At 44.0% G+C, this 21,273-nt stretch overlaps 1 long non-coding RNA gene across 1 annotated transcript; it reads right to left on the bottom strand.

Annotated features, from left to right (window-relative positions):
• Positions 1–12,170: 12,170 nt before the first annotated feature.
• Positions 12,171–15,094, bottom strand: LOC123169911 (uncharacterized). The gene is made up of 3 exons (XR_006484980.1): positions 14,607–15,094; positions 13,042–13,107; positions 12,171–12,470 (listed from the first exon to the last, which is right to left on the bottom strand). It is a non-coding gene; the product is annotated as an uncharacterized lncRNA (long non-coding RNA).
• Positions 15,095–21,273: the final 6,179 nt, after the last annotated feature.

Raw genomic sequence — 21,273 nt, 5'->3', positions numbered from 1 at the left:
GTGATGTTCAATTCTTCAGGCTGCAATTTTGTATTGTCTTCCATGTGAGAAATAAATCGAATTTATCTTTACAAAATACATGAGAAGCGGATACTATTGCTATATTTCCAAGTTGTCAAGCATGCTTGGTTTGGTTATACATTGTGCAATGTGGTCTCAGTTAACGTTTGGTTCATTTGTTGTGGTGTTTAGTTAACAGTTTGGTTCAATTCTACAATGCGATGTTCAATAGTTGTGGGTGCATTCTGTTATTGTATACCATGTGAGAAGTAAATCGAATTTGGCTGTACTAAATACATGAGAAACAAATACAATTGCTATATTTCCAGGTTGTTAAGCATGTTTGGTTTGGTTAACTATCTGATCTTCTATTAGAAGTATGTTATATTGTGCAATATGGTGCTCAGTTAATGATTGGTCATTTGTTATGGTGTTTAGTTAACTGTTTGGTTCAATTCTGCAATGTGATGTTCAATTATTGTCGGTGCATTCTGTTATTGTATACCATGTGAGGAATAAATTGAATTTGGTTGTACTAAATACATGAGAAACAAATACAATTACTATATTTCCAAGTTGTTAAGCATGCTTGGTTTGGTTAACTGTCTAATCTTCTATCAGGAGTATGTTATATTGTGCAATGTGGTGCTCAGTTAATGTTTGGTTCATTTGTTGTGGTGTTTAGTTAACTGCTTGGTTCAATTCTGCAATGCGATGTCCAATTATCGTGGGTAGAATTTTATATTATTGTGCATGTGAGGAATAAATTGAATTTGGTTGCACTTAATACATGAGAAACATATACAAGTGATATATTTTCTAGTTCTTAATCATGCTTGGTTTGGATAAATGGGTTTTCCATGTGGCTTGAATTAATCTGATGAATCTGCGATGTGCTTATTTTTCATCAACATATTTTACTGATAGCATGCGAACCCTTACTTAACCTGATGACTAACTACCTTATATGTGTTGCAGGGAAACAATGGAAAGCACTGAGGTTTACAATCAAGATTAGCACATGCATGGTCCGTTGTCTAATAGCACATTATTGTGCAATTGCAAGAGCCATTATAATATTTAGGTTTTTAACAATTTGGTCTTGCACATGTAGGTCCTGCTGTGAGAGGTTTCGACCCACTGTTCGACTCTTTTTGCATATGGGGAAATGAGTTGTCCATGAATATCAATCAAGTCAAGAAACTCAGAAAGATTGTTAGGATAAAGAAATTAGCGACAAAAAACAACAAGATCTTCGTCTGCATAATGAAGAAGACATCAGTTAACTACAAGATGGTACTAAGTATTATACCTTGCTTTTTTTATTCCTTTGCCCCATTTCCAATATAGAGAAGATATTTATGCACATCCTTGTTTTCAGGCCTTTCCAAAGCAGTTCACTGATGATTACCTCTCAAACCACCTCTATGGTCAGGAGTCGAGGAAGGTTTTCATACAACACCCACAGTTCAATATTGAAGTGTTCCTGAAGAGGAAGAAGGATGGACGGTCAATCATCCATAGGAACTGGCCTAAAGTTGCAAAGACCTTAAACATGAATGAAGGCTCAATATTTGTCTTCCGCTTCAGCAGTTTTCCAGATGAGATGCATCTTTCTATGTACCATCTATGATGCTAATTTCGAAAGGTTCTAGATGTTGCATGTGAAACTTGGTGCTGGTGCAATTGTGTAATGGGGTAGCTGAGTGCTGAAGCTATATCATGTTGTACTCTGATGTATTTCAATTATGAAATCCTGCTTCCTTAATATGGAAATGAAATATATTATCTGCTTAATATGAATGTCAATTAGGTTCATAAATGGATTATTAATAATAGGGCAATTAGCCTGCTAATTGGGTTTTTCTATTGCAAACGGTTATTCAGAAAACACCGTGGGTGATGACCTCAGGCAACACACACAGTTTCTAGAAATAAACTGTGTTGGATCAATGAACAATCACACACGACATTCTCTTCAAAACTGTTTGCGTTAGGCCCCCTTGCATAAACGTTTACCACATAAAAACTGTGTGTGCTGGACAGCCTCTGCCACACAGTTTCTTGTACGCACCATGTGTGATGCATTCAATAACGCAGACGATAAATTTGTTAATATCGTGTGCAATGGCAACGCTATTACAAATGATTTAACGGGGAAAATTGTGTGTGATGTACCTGCGAACGGAAACATTTTCCTTGCAGCGACTGCGTGGGATGTATATACGAACGGAAACGTTTAGGGAGGACTGACTGTGTGGGATGTACTTACGACCGAAAATGATTTCGCTTGTATAATTGTATTTTTTTAGCACTACTGTACGTATAACCGTATTTGATCGCTCATCGATCGCACACGACCTCATTTTGCCGAGCGTGTGTGCCAGGAGGGCATATCCCCAACGGTTTCTGGGTCGTGTGGGAAGGACCCCCCTATCGCCCGCACTCACTTGGCGATGGTTTCAAATGCCGTCGCGGAAAGGGGTTAAAACCGTTTGTATAGCACCTTGTTGTACCAATGTAACTATCAAAATATCGAACACATATCAAGTTCACATTATTACTTGCAACAAGATTTCTCCCGTGACCTCAAGAACAAAAGTAACTACTCACAAATGATAATCATGCTCAAGATCAGAGGGTATTAAATAGCGTATTGGATCTAAACATATAATCTTCCACCAAATAAACCATATAGTAATCAACTACAAGATGTCATCAACACTACTATTCACCCACAAGTACCAATCTGAGGTTCCGGTACAAAGATTGAACACAAGAGATGAATTAGGGTTTGAGAGGAGATGGTGATGTTGAATATGTTGATGGAGATTGCCCTTCCCAAGATGGGAGAGTTGTTGGTGATGATGATGACGATGATTTCCCCCTCCGGGAGGGAAGTTCCTCCGGCGGAATCGCTCCGCCAGAGGGAAAAAGTGCTCCTGCCCAAGTTCCGCCTCGAGACGGCGGCACTCCGTCCCGAAAGTACTCTCCTTATTTTTTTTTCTAGGTCAAAATGACTTATATACCGGAAGATGCGCACCGGAGGTGGGTTGGGCTGAGCACAACCCACCAGGGCGCGCCCTCGTGTCTTGTGCTCACCAGGTGGCCCTCTCCGGTAGTTATTTGCTCCAGTATTTCTTATTTATTTCATAAAAATTCTCTGTGAAGTTTCAGCTCATTTGGAGTTGTGCAGAATAGATGGCCCGACGTAGCTTTTCAGGTCCAGATTTCCAGCTGGCGAAATTCTCCCTCTTTGTGTGAACCTTGCATATTATGAGAGAAAAGACATTAGAATTACTCCAAAAAGCATTATTATGCATAAAAACATTATAAATAACAGTAGGTAAACATGATGCAAAATGGACGTATCACCGTGGAGGCCGGCCATCGTCGGCCACCCGGCGTTCGCGTCCATGATGGACCTGCAGTGGCACGTCATGTTGTCTGCCACCGCTGGGGACATGGACGCACATGGTGTGGCCACAACAACGCTACGCGTGTGCCCGCGGCGCAGAGCCCCTGCCGGTTCGCGATCCACACTGGTCTTTTCACCGCCGTCGTCGTGCTCCCTGCTGCTAGTTCGCCCTCTTCCACCACTATATCCTCGGCAAAGGGGCCGCTCCATCCATCGGTGCCTAGAAGGTAGAGACCATGCCATATTTCTCCCTCTCAATCCTTCTTTGTGTTGTTTGTGCATGGGACATTCAATGAACAAACGATAGCATGGCGGTCTCTGCACGAGAGCACGACGGGCGGGTTCAGATAAGCACTCTAGCCTCTGTCATGTCCCTCGCTCAATGTGCTCCTCATGTATTTGTTGTCTCTAGTGGCCGTTGTAGGGCGCAGCAAGAAGGGTTGAGGGAGCGGGGTCGGTTGCCGAAGGGGGTGTGGCGGCCGAAGGTCGACGACAAGCGGAAGGGCACACACGGGTGATGGATTGAGTCTACCCCACAATCTCTATCCCTGATCTTGTCTCGCATCTCTCGGCTAGGGCTGAACGGCGCGGCATCAGCTGGCCTTTGTAGCAGAAGTCCAGAACCAACCATCTTCCCAGATCTAAGAAGGTTTGAGTTGGGTATTCAGTGGCAGCGTGTGTATGTGCACCGGGAACGAGTCAGATGTTCTACACAGTTGTAGTTTGTTGCTGCTCCCTGGTACTGACGGTTAAACATGTGTAGTTTCCAGAATGTGTTGAATAGCTCATGATGGATCTATGTGTGTCTTGAATCAATGCTTGTGTGGTGTTTGATACTTGATTCAAAGTCTTGTTCAGAAGTGGAGTTGTTTGATGCATTGTTGCTGGCGTGTTGTGTGCTCGATGCACTTTCAAAGAAATCTGTATTTGGTCTCTCACTGGGCACAGTCAAGTGGCAATTACAAGCACACGGAAGATGATGTTCTACTTGATGCACTCTACAAAGAAAAGAGTGTTGATACACTTCGCAACAAAAATAGGCCATTGGTCTGATATATGCACACGACATATGCAGTGATATCGTGGAGAATGTGTTGTTGTGCTGATGTTTTGAGCTACTGTGCAATTTTTTAGCTATCGTGCAGAAACTATAATCTATTGTGCAGAATCTTTCTTCAGAAAATGTGTTATTGTGCAGAATATTTCTTTAGAGAATGTTTTGTTGTGCAAAATATATTTCTTAAGAGAATGTGTTATTGTGCAGAAACTACATCAAAGTCGTCGGACGAGAAGATCCAGTGAACTCATCGCTCATCTACATCAAATTGGGTGATAGTATGTTGTATGTTTCCTGATCTGCGTGCTATCTCAATGTGTTTCTGTCAACAAATTAACACATTTTGATACTTTAGAGGCATGTCATATATCTCTAACAAGATCCAGGTATTAAGGATATTGTACATATTCAGGTCCTTCAAACAGTCTACTGTGCATCGAAGGTCGCGTTCAGTATTGACAAGATTCCACCCAGCCTCGGTGGTATGTGTGCTTTGATCTATTTTCATGTTGTTTTCTTGGGCGCTTGACAAACGCTTCACAAACTAAGCTCCTGATAACATACACAACTCTGTAAGATGCTTTTACCTGTCTATAATGTACTTGCAGTCTGGCATACATTGCCAATTTGTATTGTTTGTAAGCACAAGCAAAAATTATGTGTATCGATCGTATATTTTTCTGAATCTACTAAATTTGACTTGTACTGAATTTTACTATAAATATAAATTCAAAATTCTATTAGATATATCCCTTCCATTTGTCCCCAACATAGAGGTTAATGCTTAATATTTTTTATCAGTAGTGCTTGTGGTTCTAAGCTACCTTGTGTTGCAAGACTACTTTGTCCTTTCTAATAGCTATCTGGATGTTTCTCTGTGTAGGCGACTTAGTCGATATATCATTATTTTAATGGATATCTGGAGTATCTTGTGATACGTCTTCAATGGATCTATAATTTTTTATTGTTCCATGTTATTATATATCTGTTTTGGATGTTTTATATGCATTTATATGCTATTTTATATGATTTTTGGGACTAACCTATTAACCTAGAGCTAGTGCTAGTTTCTGTTTTTTCCTTGTTTTTGAGTTTCACAGAAAAGTAATATCAAACAGAGTCCAAACGAGCTGAAAATTTACGGTGACTTTTTATGGACCAGAAGAAGCCCCCAAGCAAAAGAGTTGGGCCAGAAGAGTCCCAAGCCAACCACAAGGTTGGAGGGCGCCCTACCCCCGAGCGCGTCCTCCGTCCTTGTCGTTGACTCGTGGACCCCTGACTTGTTCTCGACGCCAAAAATTCCTATAAATATTGAAACCCCAGAAATAAACCTATATCGGGAGTTCAGCCGCCGCAAGCCTCTGTAACCACCAAAAATCAATCGGACCATGTTCCGGCACCCTGCCGGAGGGGGAAATCATCACCGGTGGCCATCTTCATCATCCCGACACTCCCCATGACAAGGAGGGAGTAGTTCATCCTCGGGGCTGAGGGTATGTACCAATAGCTATGTGTTTGATCTCTCTCTCGTGTTCTTGATTTGGCACGATCTTCATGTACCGCGAGCTTTGCTATTATAGTTGGATCTTATGATGTTTCTCCCCCTCTACCTTCTTGTAATGGATTGGGTTTTCCCTTTGAAGTTATCTTATCGGATTGAGTCTTTAAGGATTTGAGAACACTTGATGTATGTCTTGCATATGCTTATCTGTGGTGACAATGGGATATTCACGTGATCTACTTGATGTATGTTTTGTTGATCAACTTGCGGGTTTTGTGACCTTATGAACTTATGCATAGGGGTTGGCACACGTTTTCGTCTTAACTCTCTGGCAGAAACTTTGGGGCACTCTTTGAAGTTCTTTGTGTTGGTTTGAATAGATGAATCTGAGATTGTGTGATGCATATCGTATAATCAAACCCGCGGATACTTGTGGTGACATTGGAGTATTGATACATCTCCAACGTATATAATTTTTGATTGTTCCATGTTGTTATATTATCAATCTTGGATATTTTATAATCATTTATAGTCATTTTATATCACTTTTTGGCACTAACCTATTGGCATAGTGCCAAGTGCCAGTTGATGTTTTTTCCTTGTTTTTACATCGCAGAAAATCAATACCAGACGGAGTCCAAATGCCACGAAACTCCACCATGATTTTTTATGGACCAGATGGAAGATGTTGGGCCCTGGTTGCACCTGGGGGAGTCCTGAGGAGGGGACAACCCACCAAGACGAGCCAGAAGGCCCAGGCGCGCCCTGGTGGGTTGTGCCCACCTTGGGTGCACCCCGGACCGCCTCTTTGCTCTATAAATACCCCAAAAATCCCAGAACCCTAGAAGAGTCGACGAAATATTCATCCAGCCGCCGCAGAGTCCAGAACCACCAGATCTAATCTAGACACCATCTCGGATGGGGTTCACCACCTCCATTGGTGCCTCTATGATGATACGTGAGTAGTTCTTTGTAGACCTTCGGGTCCGTAGTTAGTAGCTAGATGGCTTTCTCTCTCGCTGAATTCTCAATACAATGGTCTTTTGGAGATCCATATGATGTAACTCTTTTTGCGGTGTATTTGTTGGGATCTGATGAACTTCAAGTTTATGATCAGTTATATCTTTTTATATCCATGTTATTTAAGTTTCTTTGATCTCTTATATGCATGATCTCTTATAGCCTCGTATTTCTTCTCCGATATTTGGGTTTTGTTTGGCCAACTTGATCTATTTATCTTGCAATGGAAAGAGGTGCCCGGTAGTGGGTTCGATCTTACGTGCTTGATCCTAGTGACAGAAAGGGAAACGACACGTATGTATCGTTGTTACTAAGGATAAAAAGATGGGATCTATATCTACGCAATAGATAAACGGATTTTGTCTACATCATGTCATCGTTCTTATTGCATTACTCCGTTTTTCTATGAACTTAATACACTAGATGCATGCTAGATAGCGGTCGATGTGTGGAGTAATAGTAATAGATGCAGGCAGGAGTCGGTCTACTAATTTTGGACGTGATGCCTATGTAATGATCATTGCCTGGATATCGTCATAATTATTTGAAGTTCTATCAATTGCCCAACAGTAATTTGTTTACCCATCGTTTGCTATCCTTCTCAAGAGAAGCCACTAGTGAAATCTACGGTCCCCGGATCTTCTTCCTCATATATTTGCTTGCAATCTATTTTTTCTTTGCATTTTTATTCAGATCTATTAAACCAAAAATACAAAAACACTTTGCTGCACTTTATTTTATTTGCGATCTATTATTTCAACCTGTTACAAATTGCTGGCATCGTTACCTGAAAGGGATTGACAACCCCTTTAACACGTCGGGTTGTGAGGTGTTGTTATTTGTGTGCAGGTGCTGTTTATGTTGTGTTGCTTGGTTCTCCTACTGGTTCGACAACCTTGGTTTCTTCACTGAGGGAAATACATATTGTCACTGTGCTGCATCATCCTTTCCTTTTTGGGAAATACCGACGTAGTCCTAGCAGACAGGAGCTTTTCTGACGCTATAGTTAGATAGCAATCAAAAGGAATTTCTAGCACCGTTACCGGAAAGGATCTTCAACATAACCAGGTTCCTAATCACAAATCTCGTTTCCTTACAATTTACATTATTTGCCATTTGCCTCTCGTTTTCCTCTCCCCCATTTCACAAAAATTTGCCATTTTATTCGCCTCTTTTTTTTCGTTCGCCATTTTCTTGTCAGATCTATTCTTTTCTTGCAATCATGACTGATTTCGGTATGGCACCAACAGATGATGGCCTGACTCCTAAGATTGGACGTACAGGCAATCTGGATGTTAAAACTTTTATCTTGGGATAAGGGAACATTATGAGAAAAGAACGCATCCAAGAATTTTTCAATTGTATTGGAAATCTGAGTCTTAAGATGCTCCTATACCTAAAACTACTAGATCTTATGCGGATGCTATTTCAGCACTAATTCTGAAACGTGAAAGTAAATTTATTTGTACGCATCCTACTTTGCAAAGATTGTTTTTTGAGCTCCCTAAAATAAAGAATCCTAGGGCTAAAAATTTAGCCACTCTCGTTCTTATGAATGAGTTTGACTACATAATAAGAGAAGTGTAACGCCCAGATAATTATGCTACAGTAAACCACTGTGTTGTTAAGTTCGCATTGATTCAAAGTCGGTTCCAAAATTAAATTTAAAATCAATAAAAAGAAAAGGCAAAAGTAACTAAAAAAGGAGAAGGCAATTAAAAAAAAAGAAAACAGAAACCCACCCTCCCCAGTGGGCCTCGTGGCCCAGCTGGCCATTCCACTAGGCCAGCCCACACCTCGGCCTACATACCCCATGCCTTCCCGAACCCTAACCGCACCTGCCCCCAGATCCCTCACTCCCCCTCGTTCCCCACTCCCCACTCCTCTCCACTCCCGATCCGTTTTGGATCGGGCCGAACCCGGTGCCCCGACGCCAACCGCCGTCGCCGGGGGCGTCCCCGACCCCATGCCGGGCCGCCCATCACCGGACCTCCTCCCCGTCGCCGCCCGTCGCTCGCCGAACGCCTCGCCTTCCTCCCCAAAGCCTCGCTTGCTGGACCGCCTCGTCCCCACCGACGCCGCCCTCGACCTCTCCGACCCCTACGTCGTTCGCCTCGCCGTTGCGGACTCCGGCCACCCCAAGCCGCCTCGAGCCCACTGCCCCTCCCTACAGCTTTGCGGTGAGCTGCCGCGCCGGTTGCGCCTCCCCTCTCCTTCCCCCTCTCTGCTCCCGTACTCCGCCGCAGTTGTCGCTCACGTCGCGACCCGGCCATGCCCGATGCGTGTGCCCGCGCACCGCCGTCTTCCCAATAGCAGCGCTCGCCGCGCCCCCTTGCGCGCCCACCTCCGGCCGCTGTCGCCCGCCCCGACCGCTGCCGTCCCCTGCTGCGCCGCTCTGCCTGCTGCTTCCGCCGCGGGCCGCCGCTGCCGCACACCCCGTCTGCCGCGCGCGAGCCCTGCTCCATGCTCCGCTGCGCCCCGTCCTGCTGGTCGGGGCTACCGGCTCCGCCCGCCGTGGCCCACGCGCCCCGCTGCGGCAAGCCCCGTCGTGGCCACAACCTCGCCCCGCCCCGGGCAGACCACGGGCGCCCGTTACGCCCGTGCCCGTTACCCGTTAAGCCGCGTCCGCCCAGGTTGGCCTCTAGGCCACTTACACGTGGGCCCAGTCCCCAGGAACTCTTAAAAAAGACATAAAAATAGTAAATAATTATTTAATTAATTAAATTAATTAATTAACTTAATTAATCCTGATAATTAACCTGCTAATTACCTGTTAGTTAAACTATGGCAATGACAGCGGGACCCCCATGTAAGTTTGACCTAGTCAACAGCCCTGTTGACTGCTGACATCATGCTGATGTCATGATGATGTCATAACCCTGTTTTCCTTTTAATTAAATATGTTAATTCCAAAATGTTTTAAAAACTTTAGAAATTAATATAAAATAATCCGTAACTCGGATGAAAAAGTTTTATACATGAAAGTTGCTCAGAACGACGAGACGAATCTGAATACGCAGTACGTTCGTCCCCCACACGTCCCTAGCATAGCGAACCTGCAACCGTCCCCCTCCGGTTCGCATGTTTGAAAGTGCCAAACTTCAGGGAAACATTCCCGGATGCTATCCCCCTTCGCCGGTATCGTGTAGCATTGCGTTAAAACACCCTTAACACTGCCTTTTGTCTTGTCATGCATCTGTTGCTTGTATTTACTGTTTCTTCCCCCCTATCTCCGGTAGACCCCGAGACCGATGTCGATGCCTCTGTGATCGACTACGTCGTCGACGACCCCTTCTTCCCTTTCAGCGGAGCTTCCAGGCAAGCCCCCCCCCTTGATCATCCCGATATCACCCATTTCATTCTCTCATGCTTGCATTAGATTTTCTACTGTAATTGATTGCTCCTTTTCTGACGCATAGCCTGCTTTTGTACCTGCTGTTGTACCCTACCTGCTTATCCTAAACTGCTTAGTATAGGTTTGTTAGTGATCCATTAGTGACCCCCACTTGTCCTTGTTGCCCCTACTTCATCATCGACGACCAGAGCCTGACACCTCACATCACATCACGCCTCTTTTATTGCTCGGCTCTGCAGAGTTACCATCAAGTGCCGAGGGTGATACCTCATACATCACTCCTGATGAGATCTCTGTAGTGTAGCTATTCAGCCGTGGCCATCGAGGGTGATTTCTCCTTAACCACTTCCGATACGACTCTGTCGTGCAACCCCTCAAGTGTGAACCTCGAGGGTGGTTCCTCTTACGTTCACCTTGACGATTACATCGAGTGGAATCCACCGAGGGTGATTCCTCGGGTTTTCCCCTTATGTTTGGACACACGGTTACCTTAACTTTACTTGAGACCTTTGGGAAAGTCGGGCGGGCCCGGAGAGCACCCGCAAGATGGTTACGAGGCACGGCCGGGCAGGAAGGCCGCCCTCGAGTGGGCTGGGCTAGCCCTTGCCGTATTTTCTCGAGACGGGGCGACGGGGTCACATTATCGTGAGTCTCTACTCGTCTCCGCAAGCTAATAATAAACTATGGTTTGGGTATTTGTTCTGAGTTGGCCTTTGACCTTTACGCACTAACCACCACGCGAGAATAGTTATGGGCCTCGACGTCGAAGTATCAGCCGAAGCTTTGTCAGAAGTCCAGTTCAGCATTGCGGCACAACTGGGCCGGCACCCCAGAGGTGGTGCCTAGGTCCGCCCTGCACGTAACAGACCCAGAGTGCAACGGGCGATGGGCCCAGACCCCGGAGTGCTTAGGATGTAGACCGGCGTGGACCTCTCTGCTGAGCCTAGGTAGGGCTACGACGTGTTAATCTTCCGAGGCCGGGCATGACACAGGAAAGTGTCCGGCCAGAGTAATCAAGCGTGTTGGAAAACGTGATGCACCCCTGCAGGGAAGATTATCTATTAATAGCCGTGTCCACGATAACGGACGTTCAGACTTATATCCTGATCTTTTACAACTAGAAATGGATACTTGATATGTGGCTCCGGGATTGCTTTCTCGCAGGGAGTCGAGGAAGGATCTCTGGGCATTAATGTTACAACATGCTTGTTAATTATAAACTGTTATTCTTTACTCTTCTACATGCTGCAAGCTGCTTGTGCGCATCAAAACCCTATTAGGGTAAGGGTATGGGATTAAAAAATCCATAGGTATATAAATAGGAAAATGTTAAACCCATCGGGTAGATCGGGTACGGGATCATATAACCCATACCCACGTACCCACATAAAATTCATATGAACTCAAAATCATCTCTACACTTTGTCATGAATTTGTGAACTCGAAATATATGACAATATGCTGATGTTTTGATGCGTTGTTGTTTACGAGAAAGTGATGTTGTTTATTAAATATATTGTTGTTTATGATGTGTTGTTGTTTAAAAATGTGTGTTGTTGCTATAATTTATTGTTGTTTATAGATTATAATTATATGTTGTTTTTTATGACTATGAGTTGTTCAAAGTGATGCTTTGCAAACATGAGTAATTTTAGCCACGGGCACCCATCTACCATGTCGTAACGGGTATGGAAAAAAATTATACCCATTAACGAGTATGGGTAAGAGTGATGGCTAAGCTTAGAGGGGACGGGTAAGGGTATGGGGTGGCTCCACCCAAACCCTGCGTGCCATCCCTAATTCATATCAACACCATAACTGAGAAGACTGCTTGTGTTGACAAGATTTTCCATAAGTATTGCTACATTTACCATTTGCAGTACCTAACCGAGGGAAATAAAGTAGGCTAAGGTCAACAATGACATCAACTCATAGACACTAAAGCTCATGGTTCATCTAATTTACTTACTAGGGGTGCTCAATGCAAGGAGACTGAGACTAATTCAGCTTCGTCAAGCGCTACTCGTTCAATCTCAAGATAATTATTGCTATTGCGCACAAGTCCTGCTATTTTCGGCAGCCCTCTCCTGGAGGAAGTATGGATGGGCCTGCATTGAACCTTCAAAAAATAGAACAACAACCATTGTAACATGACATCCTCAAAGCAACCACACTAATCAATCTATCTACAAACCAGATGCTCAAACACATCATGCAGCACCTAGGAGTTCAAGATGAGAAAAGAAAGTATAATTGCATGGTCAATCTATAAATCAAATGGCAAATTGAGATCTTGCATCATCAAAATGACTGCTGAGTGGCAATATACCTTCCAACAAGGGCTTCAAGTTGAGGGTCAAGCTCAATTTTGTATTTGTTCAAATAAGCATTTAGCCCATTTGTTCCAAGTACATGTCAATGCAGGAGTGTTGTCAGAATTTAGAGCTCTTAACGTGAAACAATGAGGTGGTAACTTATTTGTGCACAGTACAATTCATCAAAACATTGAACCACAACCACTCGGTCACTAAGGTAAGTAATAGCAAATGGTATATGGCAAGTCTAAACAATATCAGATGCCACCAAAGAATCCATATAAAACAGTGCGTGAGGAGTAAAACATGAAAAACAATCCTTAACCAGTTATAACTATATTTTCAATGAATAAATGGAATAAACCGAATAAGCACCTTTGCAATCCTAACAAGTTGATGATGGTTTTCATGGCCGTAGAAAAATGGTTCCTTGCGAAATATCTACAAACAACAATACATGCCCATAAAATCATCACCAGTTGAACAAACAGTCTGAGATACAAAAGAATGCTATAAAAAATATCCAACTGTACTATCATGGCTGTCATAACCACCGTACTAAGCAAATCATTCACCACATCACGCATTCTGTTCATGTGTATTATGAAACTGAAATTCTACAAATCGAAACAAATACTACAGAAAAAATAACCTTTCTACATAAAAAGTGGATTTAAATTAAATATATTTTGGCTGTACAAATAAACCAGAGTTACCAAGATGTGCGAAAACTGCATGTGTTAGCTTATGTTTAAGGAAAATGGCCACGCAAAGATAAACCAACATAGTATTTTAGTAGTATGCCGTGAGTATGACCTCACATAACAGAGTATTAGAATAAGTTACTACCTAGCTAGAAACAAGCAGTCCTCACACACAACTAATTCTGAAAGGCTTAATGCTTTGACTTGGTAGTTCCGGCTGTCTTGTTTGAGACTGCTAGTGTAACTTACCACAGCTTATCAACAACTATCTGTCTAGTTACTACTTGTTGAAAGAGACCAGTCAGAATGACTGATCAAAGCAAATAAAAAATATCCAAGTCTGCATGTTTAATGCACATGGCCTTGCTTTACTCTGATACTGAAGGTTCAGTGTTGCTAGCTACTCACGAGGTAATAAGAATACAGTATTCTTAATTTACTCCTTTGAATCTTTTAGTTTCTAAGAGAAAAAGGGAAACTTGAATCTTTTGTACATGAAAATGATTTTATAAACAATAAACTACAAACCAATAATACTGGAACATTAGCATGACTATTCAAGTGAAATTGTTCCTGAAACAGTGAAGTATTCATATGAAATAATCAATCTGTTCTTACTGAACTACTAGCTGAATCAATCCGATTTGGGCATCACAACTCGCATATTAGATATTCCAAATTTAGTACGTTTGGTTAGAGTTTTAGTGATATACGTGATAACTGATAAGAGTCATAGTCGGTTTAGTCCTAGAATACTAATACGTATAGGTCATGGAGTCCTTAAATAGCTATTACAAATAAAGGAGAAAAGCCTCTAGGAAGCTATAGCAGAGAGGAAAAAAGATCAATCTTGTGCGTGCTTGTTCTGTTGTGTTTATCTCGTCTCTACAGTTCGATTAACTTAGCCGTCGGAGATTAGTTCGCTTCATAAGCTAGCCTACGTGAAAAGCATCCACCTACCTGCTTTCCTGCTTAGCTAGTTGTGTACGTGCTCGCTTTGCTGTCCGATGTACGACGACAATCTCATCTACGGCAAGCTGTGAGTTCTAACATCGCAGCAAAGCATTGGCTAATTGTGGTATTCATATGAACAAAGACCATGGACTATTTTCTCTTGATGACAACGTTATCTTTTCAAGTTTTTGGATCAATTTATTTTGATTTTGCAGATCCTAAACTGATTTTACATATCCTAAATTTTGGTCCAAGTGACACGGAGGAAGGAGAGGAGCTCACCATGGGGATGCCATGCACAACCGCCGCAGAGAGGGGATGACGGGACGCTGCCGGAGGAGCTGGACACCAGAGCTGCGCTGGCAACGTAAGCGGCGCCGTGCCTGAAACCCTATTCGCAGGTAGGGGTGGGGCACGAGCGATGGAGGCCGCGTGCGGCAGATTTTGCCGAAGGGGAAGACGGAGCGCAGAGAGGCGAGGTCGGGGCTGAGCTGCACGCTAGCCATAGACCTCGGGGCTCACCGGAATCGGCCGTCGTTGGTGGCTGCAGCAAGGGGTTGCGAGAGGGCTGGGTGGGGTGCTCAGTGGGGTCGGTCTAGGCGAGCTGCGAGGTGTGTGTCGGCGAGGTCGGGGCTGAGCCGCCTGAGGTGGGGGGAGAGGGTCCGACCGGCGGTGAGCTGCGAGGTGGGCGGCAGCGAGAGGAAGGCGAGGTGGGCGGCGGCAAGACGAAGGCTCGCTCTGTCTCTCTCGACCTAATCTTTTCTTGGGCTTGGGCTTGGATTCGGGAACGCGCGGGTGAGTGGGCTATTTTTCAGCCCAGTTGGCAAAAATGCCAAGCCCATTTTCCTGTCATATTTTAGTAGCGTGGGATGCACTAAGGGCTAGTTGGATCACGTCCTGGAGAAGCCTCGGCCTGGCCTGGCGCATGCCAGGGTCTTGCATGTATGTTGTTTGGTTCATGTCCTGAACAAGCCTGATGTAGCCTGGCCTGAATTCGCATGCGGAGTGGTTAGCCTGGGCAATGAAGTCAGGGAGGTGGTTAGCTTGGCCCAGGCATGAGAATTCGAGCGCCTGGCCGGACAAATCACGTGCCTGGGCTTTAATGGCAGTAACTAGTCTACGTACATGGGCTCATGAGCTTATTTTTTTATTCGTAATAGCTACCCAGGCTAGGGCAGTATCCAAACGCCTCTCATCCAACTTTGCCTGACCAGGCAGCCGAACGACTTCAAATCGTGTCCACGCCAGGCAACACTATTTCCCAGGCATGAAGCCGTGGACCCAAACCAAACTAGCCCTAAGATATTGGTAGCGTCGGATGAACAGTACACGCCATCAATAATTTATCCAGATTTCTTATATTTTTGTACAATTTAGTCCAGTTATTTATGGCGTTCCCATTATACCGAACACCACCAATAAGATATTATTAATGACGTGTCATTTCTGACACACGCCACCAGTAACTTAAGTCGTCCCCCATTTTTTGGTCTCACTTACTGGTGGCGTGGATTGTTGACGGCACACCACCAATAACCTATTACTGGTGACGTGCCAAATAAGCCAACACCATCACTATTTGAAAAAAAATAGTGATGGCGTGGATTGAAAATGAGGCGCCACTAACTGAAGTTGTGGCTAGGCCTTTTCGACTAGTGGTTACAACAACGTTCACCGACAGCCATAGTCACAAGCTTGATCCACACTTAGCGGCTCTCGGGAAGAGCCACACGCGACTGGTTTGGCTCTTATTCGTAGTGTGCTAGGCACACACGGCCGGTAGTTTAGTCAATAGTGGCGTGCGGTGCACACACTATAGGTATATTGTTACTAGCGGCGTTCGAGGTGCACGCTACTAATAAGAACTTATATGCGGCGTCGTACCAACGGCGTGCCACCTGAACGCTCCTAGTTGGCACTTTCACACGCCGCTAATTAGGAGATCCCATACTGGTGGGCAAAAGCAGGACGCTAGGCCACATAGGTCGATGATGAAGCAAAGCGTGTCAAATCTCACAAGCTGCCCACGCATGAGCCCGCTGTGATGTCCAGAGAAGTGTCGCCTAGATTGCAACTCCAACATGCTCCTATCCCCATGGCGGGTGACAATTGTCGTAAGGATTTTATCACAAATACACATAACTTGACAATTTGGGAGGCGCACAAATATGATCCATGTACCGGGTTACACGAATAATTCTATGTAGGTCCAGACCCTTTATCTTGAAGGTAATGTCCTGCTCCTGCTTGGTGTTATCTAGCCTTGGATAAGGATTCTCACAGTACACGAATCGTATGAAATTCCTATGTGTCTTTGTATGCATGCCCGCGCAAGGACGTCCTAGCCTCACCTTATATATTGTCGATAAGGCTTGGAATTACATCGAGTCAGCCATGTCGTGGTAACAACTCATTGGTCATGCACCATTACACTGGTTAAGTGCTTTGCAGTAACGCCTGACTGATGGTCTTGATAAGGCACCAATGGTCAAACTGAGTGGGCTTCATGGTGCGGGCCCAGCCAAGTGGACTTTCTAGAATGGGCTAGGGCTGCCCAGTCCTGTTTGGCTCGATTCCTTGCCATGGGCCTACCGGGATGGGGGTCCTATCGTCATGCAAGGCTACACTTGGACTTGTAATTTGCCGCGTGTTATGCTTGACTCAAAGTGTGTAACACAATCCTATATATATAAATGCATTGTAGGTCGATTAATAGATTAGATATAAGTTATGAGGCTACATAGAGATCACGAGATGATGATACAATCGCTAGAGGCAATGGTGGCTGGACCGATCATGATGGGTGGTCAAAGATACTACCTGATGGCTTTGGTGTGCTTGTCGTCGCTGTACAATGAGATTTGCAACATAGAAGGAGCACTAATAGGCATGCCTAGTTGCAAGGGCATTTCCCGTCTTAAGTATTTTGGTGTTGATGATAATGCAATTTGCGGACTAATTGTGTGCCTAAGCTACACATGCTTACTTCATGTGGCACAAGACGGTTAGGCAACCCCTCCAGACGGGATAGATCGAATATGGATTTTCTGACACTTTTATTTCTTTGGTCGTAGGACTATTAAGATGGTCCGCATCACAAGGTACTGGGTGAACCAAAGCACATACACAGTACCTCAAATTTCACCTAGGGCTATTTTTACCGCACTAGCGGTTGTGCCACTGGTGGGAGCGGCTGTATTGCCCTGGTCGGTGCTTCCGGAATGTAACATCCCAAATTTTTAATTTGGAATGTTATACATTAGATCATCATGCATATCATATTTTATTTCATTTTGATTTGCGATCCTAGAAATTTCACGCAACTCAAGGACCCACGGAGAGAGTTGGGGATTTCGTTATTTTCATATTTGGGTTTTCTCAAATTTTGAAAATAGGATCATTTGTTTTAATTATTTTTCTCTCGGAAAATATTTCATATCAAAATATATGAGAGGGGATAAAATGACTTCTCCACAAATAATGAAATATTGGAGGAAAAATATTAAAAACAAATATTTGATTTTTTTGGATTTTATTTGATTTTATTCGAATTAGGAAAAATACGCGTTTTTCACAATTGCATTTTAGGCCCAAATAAATGTTCATCTTGTCCGGCTTGCTTTTAGAAGACGGGAAAATTTTATTTCGGGATTTTTGGAGTCCGTTTAGTATTCCTTTTCTTACTTTTTTCTGCACGTCCGAATTATTATTATTTTTTTTTTAAAAGTCAACCGCCTTACGGGCCGTGTCCGACCCGGACACCTCAGCCCGGCCGACCTTTAAAGCCGCGGCCCGAGCCCCGCCTCAGCCCAAGTCGCCGCCGCCCCGAAACCCTAGCCGCCGCCGCCGCCCGCCACCCGCCGGAGCCCCACCGCCTCTCGCCCGACGCCGCCACCCGTCGGAGCCTCTCGCCGCCGCCGCCGTCAAGCGAACCGAGGTAGCCGCCGGTTTTTCTTCGGTTTTATTTCGAAACCAAGATGCGTTTTTTTATATTAGATCGGTTTATTTTTTTCCTGTTTAGTTAAATAGCGAACGCCCGTTCATTCGTTCGTTTTAACGAACGGTTTTCGTTTTTTTACAGACAGCGAACGTTCGATCGTTAGCCTGTTCGTCAGTTTTTCCTTTTCTCGGATTTTCCGCGATTATTCCTGATCGCGATTTCCGATCTGTTTTTCGTTTTAGTATAACTTTTCGCTCGTTTATCGGAATCAGGCGATTCAAGCGCCTAGAGTTTCATCTCAAAATTCTCTTTCCGTTTAACCAACTCAAACAAGTTTTTGCTACTGTAAAATTTGACTTAGATCAAGATTAGTAAACGAAGCTTGTTCCTTTCGCCGTTTGACCTTCGTTGCTTCGTTTGAATTGATTCTTTTTGCAAACCGGAGTTCTTAAGTTGAACTTTCTGGTTAGATCTCTTACTTTGAGTTTTATTTCGTGCATCCTTGCTTGATTGCTTATGTATGTATTGTTTGTTTGCGATAGAGTACCCGGAGTGCGTAGCGTGCTACTACGAGTCTCTAGGTTTCACGGATCATCAGCAAGGCAAGTAACACTTTGATCATATTTTTCATCATCCAGTTTTATTGCATTAGATCAATCCTCAAACAGTTGCATGATTAGGATCTGATTAATATGTGGGTTTTGGGAAGAGATGAGGTAGTACCTATTGTCCTGTTTACTATCAAACCTTTGGGAGTTATTTCTACGTTTGCTTATATTGCTATGCTATGCTCGTAGACGTGGATTGAGTTTGAGTGAAATTCTTCATGACAGATGTGAGATTATTAATTTATGGTTCAACTTAAGGTGGCTACTTTAATTTACATCTGGGTGGATTGAGGCACCTGGAGAAACCAGTGTTGCCTGTATTTTTGGATATCCCGGAGTACCCGTGTGATCATCCTATGAACCACCACCCAAACTCAAAGGGATCATGAGATCATTCATGCTAGAAACTTCCGTGTGCAGCCACAAGCTATTATGGGCTCTAGCATAGTTGAGTAGGTTACATGACCTCTTGAAGAGGTGGGCTAGCAGATGTAGGGGAAAGTAGGTGTAACTGTCCACCCAGAGTAAAGAGTAGTGTTTCTGAAAGACTGTGTCTCGGTCATCCGTTTCTCAAACACCATGTAGTGCGAGAAATCAAGCGGAGGCGATCGATTCTTGTGGGGAAAAGTGCACAAACCTCTGCAGAGTGTACAAACTAATCATGATTAGCCGTGTCCCCGGTTATGGACATCTTGAGTATCTAGTTCTTGGATTATCATGTGAATCTCATCATCATGTTACTTAATTTAATTTGATTGAGTTAATCACGTTCTTAATTGGGATTGAGTTGGAGGTACCTTCTCAATGTTTAACACCCACCATGATAGTTAAATAAAATTTATTCCTTTGTGGTAGGGAAAAATTGGCTTTTCGCAAAACTGTAACCATAGAGCTTTCCACCAGCTAAATATGCATGTAGTGATAGCATTATTCTGTTCATTACTCTTAATGTGTTACTTTGCCAGCATATTCCATGTGCTGACCCATTTTCAGACTGCAACGTATCATGTTGCAGACTTTTCAGACGACGAGTACGGAGCCTTAGGTCGTGGTCTTATACTCAGTGATGCCGTTGGAGTTGATGGACTCACTTTATCTTCGAAGCCTTCCGCTGTTATCGTATTTTAGATGGCCTTAAGCCATATTTATTGTATTGAGTTCTCTTGAACTATTCGATGTAATAAGTGTGTGATTGCTACTCTGTTATAAATCCTTCAAAGTACTGTGCGTGTCCGCATTACCGATCCAGGGATGACATTGATGCACAGAGACTAGACTGTTTGAGGTCTGGTCGCTACAGAGATGGTATCAGAGCACACGCTGACTGTAGGACACGGCCACTAAGCTAAAGCCCAAGATCACTACTCTCTTCTCATTTCTGACTCCTCTCCTTTCTTCCACTCTTTTAGGATGGCGGATGCAAGGAACAAGTTCGCGCAACCAGATGAGGATACCCCTTTTGGACGACACTTGAAGGAAGTTACTAAGTACCTGAACATCGGAATACCAAGCTTCACCGGAACCTACAACGCCACACTACCAGAAGAGGAGCGCTGGATGATTCAAGTTCAAGTTCCAGGAAGGACGTTCACGCCAATCATTGAGCCATAGAGTTTTCCTTTGATGCACCAACCTGGAGTCTAAGAAAGAGCATGGCAGCCCACATCACCATGGGACGCATTGGAGAAGTGTACCACAATGATCTCAAGGATACTATCTATCAGATTTGTGGGCGCCGAGATGAGCAATGGGAGATGACCAGTACCAGGAAGGATAGATCTATTGCAGCTTTCATCCAGGAGTTAAACCAGCACATTCGTCGCCAGGAGAACCAGATGTGCGCAGACATGATAGAACTGAAGAAGGCAAAGACTAGGATCATGGAACTGGAGGAAGAACTCAAGGCTACACGCGAGGATTATATGAAGGAAATCGTCGCACTAGTGGAGAAAAATGACGACCTGACAAAGAAGCTATGAGTTTTCATGGGAGGCCCAGCACCAGGAGGAGATGATGACGATTCTACTTGCCCGGAGAATTACATCATCATTGACGACACCGACTCGGACCCTAGTGAGGATGATTTGGAGGATGAAGCCGGAGCAGATATCATGGAGTCTTCGACTGAGCAATTTTTCTAGTAGACCACCAAATTAGTAGTAGTATTCCACCATGTATATATTATAGTCCAAGCACTTTGTAACGATAGTTAGATCGATTGTATGCCTTGTTTGAATTGATTGGAGTGATATGATTGTGTTTGTCTCATGTGCATATGGGTAGTGTTTCCCTCTAGACCTCATTCTATTCTATTTTCTCATCTTTTCTAAACCATCAGATGCCTCTGAGACGCGACACCGGATTTGTTTTCCCACCGGAGATCACTTAGTTGATTCAGCAG

Source organism: Triticum aestivum, chromosome 7D, assembly GCF_018294505.1.
Source record: "Triticum aestivum cultivar Chinese Spring chromosome 7D, IWGSC CS RefSeq v2.1, whole genome shotgun sequence".
NCBI classification, from domain to species: Eukaryota; Viridiplantae; Streptophyta; class Magnoliopsida; order Poales; family Poaceae; genus Triticum; species Triticum aestivum.
Note: the sequence above shows the minus strand (reverse complement) of the source record. Positions and strands in the feature narration are given on the sequence as shown.